A 10542-nucleotide genomic window follows, 5' to 3' on the forward strand; every position below is an offset into this window, starting at 1 on the left:
TGGGGCATAAAGGGATCACCAGTTTGGTCGTTAAATTGCAGAGAGAGAGAGAGACCAAGGCTGGCCAACGGCAAGCAGATTCGATTGGCTGCAGGATGCAGTAGTTAACGTAGAGACGAAGAGGCCTACACAAGGGAGAGTATCGTGGGGGCACTGTACCAACACAGTCTTCAGGCTGAACCTCACGAAACAGTGAGACGAATTGTATTTCTTGTTAATGCAACCCAGTAGCAGTATTTATTGTCAGAATATTTCTTTAATATAGCCCCTAGCACATATCACTTGTGATGTATTTATGTATGCACCTCTATTCCCCATTACAAACAGCTTTGTCAGGGAAAAGTTACAAAAAAAAAAAAATTGTGCAAATGGCTCTGAAAACTATGGGACTTAACGTCTATGGTCATCAGTCCCCTAGAACTTAGAACTACTGAAACCTAACTAACCTAAGGACATCACACAACACCCAGTCATCAGGAGGCAGAGAAAATCCCTGACCCCACCGGGAATCGAACCCGGGAACCCGGGCGCGGGAAGCGAGAACGCTACGGCGAAAAGTTACATCTTGAACGCAATTTTCTTATGGGACTGTCAGCAAATGATAAAGTTGAATTACTGTTTTGGCCTCTCTGACCAACAGCCAATGATCGGTTACGTATTATCCATGATTTTCGAATCCACGGGCAGTTCTCGAACTGTGTAGAAGTCATCGATGAAAAATTTATCGTAATGCAGTACTGCATATGCCGCCATACGTTTTTTGTGAAGTGGAAACTTTTCCGCTGACTTCAAATATCATGTGACCTTTCTCAGGCATATTAAAGGATGCATTAACGTCGTATAAAATTATTTTTAATTGCTGTTTGCGTTGGTAAAGCAAGTTAATCAAAAAATGAATACAGCATTTTGGTAACCAAATATCGAATCGGAAATTTGATCATAACATCTAAAGTAGTAACTATGAAACCAGTTATTATGACTGATCCTTCGTAACTACTTGCAGGACCGAAATCTGAGACTTTAAGGATACTGAAGATGACGCACAGAATATTATATTTGGTACTTTATACCAAGATGTTTGACACAAAGATTCGATTAGGGATTTAAAATCGTTCGGGAAAAGAAATCAACAAATCAGAGGCAATATATTCTGTCTGTGAAGACTATTTCAGCCATGCTGGAAAGATTAATTGGCAATCTGGAGTTACTACATCTAATTATGAAGTATTCTAAACGCTGCAAATAAACAAAATGTCTTAAGGCAAAACGAAATAATTAATAACAAGTTTGTTTGCGTGGCCATAGTCCGCAGCAACACAGAGAAATATTCGCTTTTTGAATAACAGACGCTTCTTTCTTGCTGTAATATATTTTATTTGCTCCAGACGCTTTTGCCTTTTACTTTAAGCCATTTTCAGTGGAATCTTTGCGATATTTGCGGATTGTAAAACAGTTCACGTCTTATTTTTGTACGTGAATAAGTGACTACGTGAGTATGGCTGGCATCTGCGTTTCCTCTCATCTGGTCGCAGGCTGGAGTACGGGACATAAGCACAAGCTCACGTTACAAACATTTTTCTCCCCGTTTTTCATGTTCTCTCCTCTAATTGGTGTGGAACACTGTTATTCTTCTGTCACTAGCTGAGGGTATTTTACCAAAAACTGATTTTAAGTCATAGCTACTGTGCCTTCGATTTATGTCTCTTCTTATTTGGTTTGTTTATGTACACATTGCCAACCTATGCCAACCTAAGGAAGAATATGCTGAAGTTCATTTCCGTTCTCGTCTCTACATCTGTGTGTGTGTGTGTGTGTGTGTGTGTGTGTGTGTGTGTGTGTGTGTAGTTAGGGAGAGTTGAAGAAAGTTGAATGTGAACGTAATAGCTCTCAGATAGTGGTTGAAAGTTTTCGCGTTCAGCTGATCTGAGTTTTGGTTTAAATGTTTTGTGGAGGGGTTCATGTAAAATTGAGGAGAAAGGGGTTGGATACTAATGTTCTGATAATAATCATCTGTTGAAGTGATATTCTATCATTTTATTTATTAATGTGTTTACTCTTACATGAACCCCCCACCCACAAAAAAATATATATATAAACCATAACTCAAGTCAGATGAAAACCAAAACTTGCTGTCACATCCAACTTTCTACATCTCTCACTGACTATCCACACACACTTACAGATATGAGGAGAACAGAAATGAACAGATGTTACTTTTCAGCATGTAATTCGTTAGGTTGTAGGTTGGCAACATGTAATAAAACAAGCCAAATAGTAAGAGATATAAAGTCTACACACCGTGGTTACAACTTAAAATCACAGTTTTCTGTAAAATGTAGATAGCTAGTAAAGCAAGCACTCCGTCTTCAGGCCACAAGTGGCCCATCGGGACCATCCGACCACCGTGTGATGCTCAGTTGAGGATGCGGATAGGAGGGGCGTGTGGTCAGCACACCGCTCTCCCGGTCGTTATGATGGTTTTCTTTGACCGGAGCCGCTACTATTCGGTCGAGTAGCTCCTCAATTGCCATCACGAAGCTGAGTACACCGCTATATAGCTAGTGACAGACGAGTAATAGCGCTCCACACCAATTAGCGCAAAGAACATGAAAAAGGAGAAGAAAAAATTTCGAACGTAAAAACGTGATTTCGTTTCGTACACTATGTTATCAAAAGTGTCTAAACACCAGCAAAAACATACGTTTTTCATATTAGGTACATTGTGCTGCCACCTACTGCCAGGTAATCCATGTCGGCGACCACAGTAATCATGAGGCATCGTGAGGGAGCAGAATGGGAACTCGCGGACTTCGAACGTGGTCAGGTGATTGGGTGTTACTTGCGTCATACGTCTGTACGCGAGATTTCCACACACCTAAACATCTCTAAGTCCACTGTTCCCGATATGATAAGTGGAAGCGTGAAGGGACACGTACAGCACAAAAGCTTACAGGGCGACCTCGTTTGTTGACTGACAGAGACCGTCGTCAGTTGAGAGGGTCGTAATGTGTAATATGCAGACGTCTAAACTGCATCAGGATCCACCGCAAGTACTACGATAGTTACGCGGGAGGTGAGAAAACTTGGATTTCGTCGTCGAACGGCTGCTCATACGCCACACATCACGCCGGTAAATACCAAACGACACCTCGCTTGCTGTAAGGAGTGTAAACATTGGACGATTGAACAGTGGAAAAACGTTTTGTGGAGTGACGAATCATGGTACACAACGTGACGATCCGATGGCAGGGTGTGGGTATGCCTAGTGCCCGTTGAAAGTCATCTGCAAGCGTGTGTAGTGCCAACAGTAAAATTCGGAGGCGGTGGTGTTATGGTGTGGTCGTGTTTTTCATTGGGCTCACACTCCTTGTTGTTTTGCGTGGCACTATCACAGCACAGTCCTACATTGATGTTTGAAGCACCTTCTTGCTTCCCACTGTTAAAGAGCAATTCATGGATGGCGATTGCATCTTTCAACACGATCGAGCACGGTGGCGGGGTGGTTACACGACAGTAACATCCCTGTAATGGACTGGCCTGCACAGAGTTCTGACCTGAATACTATAGAACATCTTTGCGATGTTTTGGAACGCCGACTTCGTACCAGGCCTCACAGACCGACATCGATACCTCTCCTCAGTGCAGCACTCAGTGAAGAACGGGCTGTTATTCGCCCAGAAACCTTCCAGCACCTGATTGAACGTATGACTACGAAAGTGGTAGCTGTCACGAAGCCTAAAGGTGGGCCAACACCATACTGACTTCCAGCATTACCGGTGGAGGGCGCCACGAACTTGTAAGTCATTTTCAGCCAGGTGTCCGGATACTTTTGCAGGGTGTCTACGACCCGGGACAACCGGGGGATCCGGGAAAAACTCGGTAATTTTTTCATCCGGGAGAAAACCGGGAAAAACCTGGGATTTTTTTAAATTTCGGATAATTTTTCATTATTTTTGCTCTTAGTTAAATTTTTGTAATTTTGACTGGTAAGAACCAGTACTCTGACAAAGGATATTACTGTATCCTGCTACTGCAGAATAATACTACAGCAATAAAATATGAACGAGAGAAAAAACTGAAATAGAACTTAAATTGCAAAGGAAATGCGCCATATACAGCAACTAAACACAGTGCTCATACAAGCGTCTGCCAACAGCAAAATGTGTCACAGGCTTTAGGAAGACTATGCAATGCTTCGTAATAACAAACTGCCTCCGACGAGCATGACGTCACAACTGTTAACATTAGATTTGTTTTAGCAGTTACGAGTGGGATCATGCGATCATGATTTCATTGAACAATGTTGAACACATTCTAAGTTGATTTCTGAATGAATCATTAGTTGATTTGTGAATGCGTGCAGGTCTATTCTGGAAGTAGCACGGAAAACGCCTAACCCGAGAATAAGTGCGGGATAACTAAACTGGTGATTCTGGCAGAGTTAGTCAAGTTAACCGGCGAATAAGCTTTGACACTGGCAGGAATAGATACAGAATTAGTGATGACAACAATGTTTGTTAGAACGAGGAAGGAGAAGAAACTTAAATTATGGAAGTATACGACGATTCCAAGTTTATATAAAAATTTCTCAGTTTGGATTCCGTAGAAACACTGGAACACGTGAGGCAATACTGACCTTACGACTTATCTTAGAAGAAAGATTAAGGAAAGGCAAACCTACGTTTCTAGCATTTGTAGACTTAGAGAAAGCTTTTGACAATGTTGACTGGAATACTCTCTTTCAAATTCTAAAGGTGGCAGGGGTAAAATACAGGGAGCGAAAGGCTATTTACAATTTGTACAGAAACCAGATGGCAGTTATAAGAGTCGAGGGACATGAAAGGGAAGCAGTGGTTGGGAAGGGAGTGAGACAGGGTTGTGGCCTCTCCCCGATGTTGTTCAATCTGTATATTAAGCAAGCAGTAAAGGAAACAAAAGAAAAATTCGGAGTAAGTATTAAAATTCATGGAGAAGAAATAAAAACTTTGAGGTTCGCCGATGACATTGTAATTCTGTCAGAGACAGCAAAGGACTTGCAAGAGCAGCTGAATGGAATGGACAGTGTCTTGAAAGGAGGATATAAGATGAACATCAACAAAACCAAAACAAGGATAATGGAATGTAGTCTAATTAAGTCGGGTGATGCTGAGGGAATTAGATTAGGAAATGAGGCACTTAAAGTAGTAAAGGAGTTTTGCTATTTGGGGAGCAAAGTAACTGATGATGGTCGAAGTAGAGAGGATATAAAATGTAGGCTGGCAATGGCAAGGAAAGCGTTTCTGAAGAAGAGAAATTTGTTAACATCGAGTATTGATTTAAGTGTCAGGAAGTCATTTCTGAAAGTATTCGTATGGAGTGTAGCCATGTATGGAAGTGAAACATGGACGATAAATAGTTTGGACAAGAAGAGAATAGAAGCTTTCGAAATGTGGTGCTACAGAAGAATGCTGAAGATTAGATGGGTAGATCACATAACTAATGAGGAAGTATTGAATAGGATTGGGGAGAAGAGACGTTTGTGGCACAACTTGACCAGAAGAAGGGATCGGTTGGTAGGACATGTTCTGAGGCATCAAGGGATCACCAATTTACTATTGGAGGGCAGCGTGGAGGGTAAAAATCGTAGAGGGAGACCAAGAGGTGAATACACTAAGCAGATTCAGAAGGATGTAGGTTGCAGTAGGTACTGGGAGATGAAAAAGCTTGCACAGGATAGAGTAGCATGGAGAGCTGCATCAAACCAGTCTCAGGACTGAAGACCACAACAACAACAACATAAAAATTTCGCGCTACTACTTTTTGCTCTCATGCTTGAGAAACTGTAGCGTATGAATAAAGTGTAAAACTGTTTCCTAACGTAAAGCTTTTTGCTTGTAGTAGGCCTAATAGGCATTTGATATTGGTACTTTGTGAATTATATTCTGCCTTGTTATAAAAATGACCATTTCTGCCAAAACAGACTCGTTTAGTTGGCGTGTGTTACAGTTGATGCAGTATTATAAAGACCTATTTTGTTTTATCTCGCAGACGGTGACAAAATATAGGTAATCAGGTCGAGAAACCACACCAATCTTGGACCTATTTGTAATTACAGTGTTTTCAATATTAGACAGCGACATTCCGATTTTTCATGTAGCAAAATGTCTGACGAACTTTGATGAAGTAACAGATCCTTTCGCAGGAAGAAAAGCATGCCATGTAAAGCTGTAGCAAGATTAGACAGAGAAAAATTCTAGGAGCTAAGGATTGAAGAAATGTGTACAGTCTTGCTTGTCTCTTCTCTTTACTGGTTTAATGTATCATATACTTAATTTTATGTCACACAAAGCAGCAAGTTGGTAGCTAATAGGGAATAAAGAGTGCAAATTGTCTGAAGAGTGTTTTTTTTTTTTAAAAAAAAGAAAAAAGAAAAGAGGCAGGATATTAAACCGGCCGACTGGAAGCAGGAGAGGCACCATAGGACATTTGTCCGTAAAATACGTATAAAAGTTGAATAATAAGTTTATTTTACAAATATTCAGGTGTCACAATATGGTCTCCTTCAAAGTAATCGCCCTGAGACGCGATACACTTCTGCAAACGCCGTTTCCACTGTTGATAACATTGCTGAAAGTGTCCAGTTGTGATGTTGTTCAGTTACCGTGTCGTTTCCGCCTTGATGGCTTCCACATCTCCCAAGTGCCGCCCCCGAAGCACTATTTTGCATTTCGGGAACATGAAGAAGTCACACGGGGCTAAATCGGGTGAATAAGGCGGGTGGTCTGTCACGGCGATTGAGCTTCGGGCCAAAAACTCGCGCACAATGAGCGACGTGTGAGCAGGCGCATTGTCGTGATGAAGTATCCACCTGCCCCCTTTTGCCAACTCCGGTCGAACTCGGGCCACAAAAGCTCTGAGACGTGTCAGAACTTCAACGTAAAAATTTCCGTTCACTCTCTGGCCGGGAGGGACAAATTCCTTGTGAACAATGCCCCTAGAATCAAAGAAAACAATCAACATTGTCTTCCAATTGGACCTTGATTTTCGCGACTTTTTTGTTCTCGGTTCTCCTGCTAGTTTCCATTCCCTGCTTTGAGATTTGAGCTCCAGATCGAATTCTTAAAACCAGGACTCGTCTCCAGTGATGACTCGGTCGAGAAAGTCCCCTCGTTCCTCTGCTTCCAACCAATCCTCACAGCACTCAACCCTCTTTGCTTTCTGTTCTGGCGTCAAGAGCTTCGGTACGATTTTCGCACCCAATTTCTTCATTTCAAGTTTTTGTGTCAGGATTTCGTGAACGATTGTTTTGGGGATTGACAGCTCGTCAGCAATCATTCTGACTGTCAATCTACGGTCATTAAGAACACAAGCCCGAATTCGTTCAACATTTGCATCGGAACTCGATGTCGACGGGCGTCCTGGGCGAGGGTCATCGTTCACTTCTTCTCGGCCATCCCGGAACCTTTTTAACCACTTGTTCACGGTTGGTTCCTTCAGAGAATTGTCTCCGTAAACCTGTTTCAAACACTAAAAAATCTCACGGCCATTCTTGCCTAGCTCTGCAAGAAACTTGATGTTGCCGGGCTGTTCCTCAATCAGAGAGAGCTCCATGCTGACGGCAGGTGAAAAAGGGTAACTGTCAACAAGCTGCCGCACACTCCCACCTTCACGCAGAGTGCTCTGATCGAACTGAGCGTTGATGGGATTGATCACAGCAGTAGTCCCACCTAGCGGTGACTGCAACCTGTAACATAAAGACGTTATCTAACTTTTATACGTATTTTCCGGACAAACCTCGTATAGTTTGATGGCTTCCAGTACAAAATATACACGTTTCAATTCCACAGACCGAAATACAGTGTCGTGCGATAGAAGAATGCTGTGTGAAGAGAAGTGGCGCAGACCTTTGGCACACTTAAGATCAAATAACATGTCTTACAATTCCTTGGACACATATGTTTTATGTATCAGTCTTCATAAAGATGTACGCTACAAAATGAACGTATTTTTGAAAATTCGATTTTTTTTAAATTTTTGACATCCTTTTTCAAACGTTCGACGGACGCCACTATCTACTATTGCCCCGGTTCGGAAATATCGTTGATACGGGTCTGATGCACAGAGCAGTCTGAGTTATAATAGGGAAGCGAGTAGTCTCCACGTGACCCGTGTTTACGTTTAGTGATTTTGCTGTTTCCTGTTTGTCTACTGCACTCAAGTCAAATGAAAACAAATTTGATTTCTTTGGCCGGGAGCTATAATGTGAATTAAAATACATTCACATAATTACGGAATGCTAAAATACGTTATTAGTTTCAGATTTCATTTTATTTCCACCTTTCTGACAGTCAAGTATTAATTGCCATGCAGAACAAAGAAGTTATTTTTATCGGTTTGCTGAAGAAATTTTCTTTTATTAATCTTTTCCGCTGAGGCAGTCAATATATTTGAAACAAAGGGTTTAATTTCAAACTATTGGCTAGTTTCAACTGTTCACTGCATTTCAAGTGTACGTTTTCATCTTCTAGCACGTATGCCATAATGCCATAACAAAGAACCAGACATGAGATAACAAAGTACTGGTACCCGAGGAAATTAACATCCCGAAACCACATTGAAGAGTTAAATATCAGGTTGATGCCTACTTCACTGGGAATCTGGGACTCATTTAAAAATCAGCTCTTTGATGACGAGCCATGTAGAAGAATTTATAGCCCAGAAGATCACACTTTTATGTAGTTATTAAAAAAATTACTGGCATATTTGAGTGATATATCGTAAAATGTAATATGTGCATGAACGACTAACATTATATGTGAAACATTAGCTTGTCTTGCAGCGTATTGGCCTTAGAGACCAATATTATATGTGAAAGCTTTGTTTTTCTTGTAGCAACATTATATATATTAAATTAAACCATTAACTTTTCCTGTTCATGTGTCCGCGCTACTTAACAGTGATGTTGCTATTGGCTCACTACACCACGTGTCTGAAGCTCTGAATATCTGCTGTCATCGGCTGGCGAGATCACGTGACATGAGCTATGACTGGCTTACAAATACGCATCACAATCACGATTTCAATGCTTCAGAAAGTAAAATGCGGTGTTTGGTGGAATTCGAATTTATACTTTCGTAATACAAAAATATGGAGCGAATATGTTACTGCACATCAAACATCTTTCCAAAGGTGTTCCGTTTTCTAAAGCACCGGGAAATTCTACGCCCATGTATAAAACCATAACCATTCAAAGGATTGATAAATTACACAGTTTCAAGATAAAATATACAGTCAATTAACAGGGAAAAACTGTTTCCACCCGGAATAAAGTGTATTTTTAACCGGGAAATTCGGGAGGAATCCGGGAATTTTTTTTCCTTGTCCACGTATACACCCTGTTTTAATCACATAGTGTAAGTTAAGTTTTTGTGCGACCTCCAGCATGTGACCAGATGAGAGAAACACAGAGGTCAGCCAAAAACTCGATTAACTGTAAGTAATCACTTATTTACATAAAAAAAGAAGATGCGAACTGCTTTATGATCTACAACTATCGCATATCAAAGCAAAATTGAAACAGTGTAGATTGCACTGAATATGTCGTAAAGCAAAAGGCGAAACGAAGAAAATAGATTGCAGCAAGTAAGTTGCGTTTGTTACTTACAAAACGAAATAATCAATAGTTGTAGATACTTAGCAAATTACCTGTTATGACTCACCAGCAAATTAGTTTCGGGTTAACTTCTGTAGACCTACATAGTATATTGTAAATATTGATGTGGTCCATGTCACTGTAATCATTTCATATGCTATTAAATGCTGCTTTAAAAAAGTTCATCGATCCATTGAGAAAAACTATAGTTATTTTCAAGTCTCGATAGATGAATAGATTTTGCATACTTACAATGCGAAAAAATACGTGACTCTTTACGAGCTATCATTTGAAAAAAAAAAGTTTTCTATATCTGGTACCGTTTAAGAAATTTGGGGCCGATACAGCCACATGATATACGACGTGCAGGGCGAAGTATCGGTCCTATCGCGAGCGCCCCGCGCGATGCGTCCGCCGATATGTCATCCAATATCTCCATAAGGGTGATAGCTATCGATCTGTTCTCAAATTTAAACACGATTTCGCTATGTTGACTAAATTTCATACGCAGTAATATACCACCTAAAATGAACTATACGCAAGTGGACGTAATGTGTTTTTACCTCTGCACACTGAATAAAATTTCGTCTAGTGGTTTACATAAAAGTGATGCAGCAAGTAACGACGAATAAGCAAAACAAATTCAGTCCTTTGTCGAGCGAAAATGTCAGGCTGTATGATGCTGAAAAATCAATTTTTTTCACGAAATAGTTTGCTTGAAATGGGATGGTACACTATGTGATCAAAAGTATCCGGACACCTGCCTGAAAATGATTTACAGGTTCGTGGCGCCCTCCATCAGTAATGCCGGAATTCAATATTGTGTTGGCCCACCCTCAGCCTTGATGACAGCTTCCATTCCCGCAGGCATCCGTTGATCAGGTGCTGGAAGGTTTCTTGGGGAATGGCAG

This window comes from Schistocerca serialis, chromosome 10, assembly GCF_023864345.2.
Source record: "Schistocerca serialis cubense isolate TAMUIC-IGC-003099 chromosome 10, iqSchSeri2.2, whole genome shotgun sequence".
NCBI lineage: Eukaryota > Metazoa > Arthropoda > Insecta > Orthoptera > Acrididae > Schistocerca > Schistocerca serialis.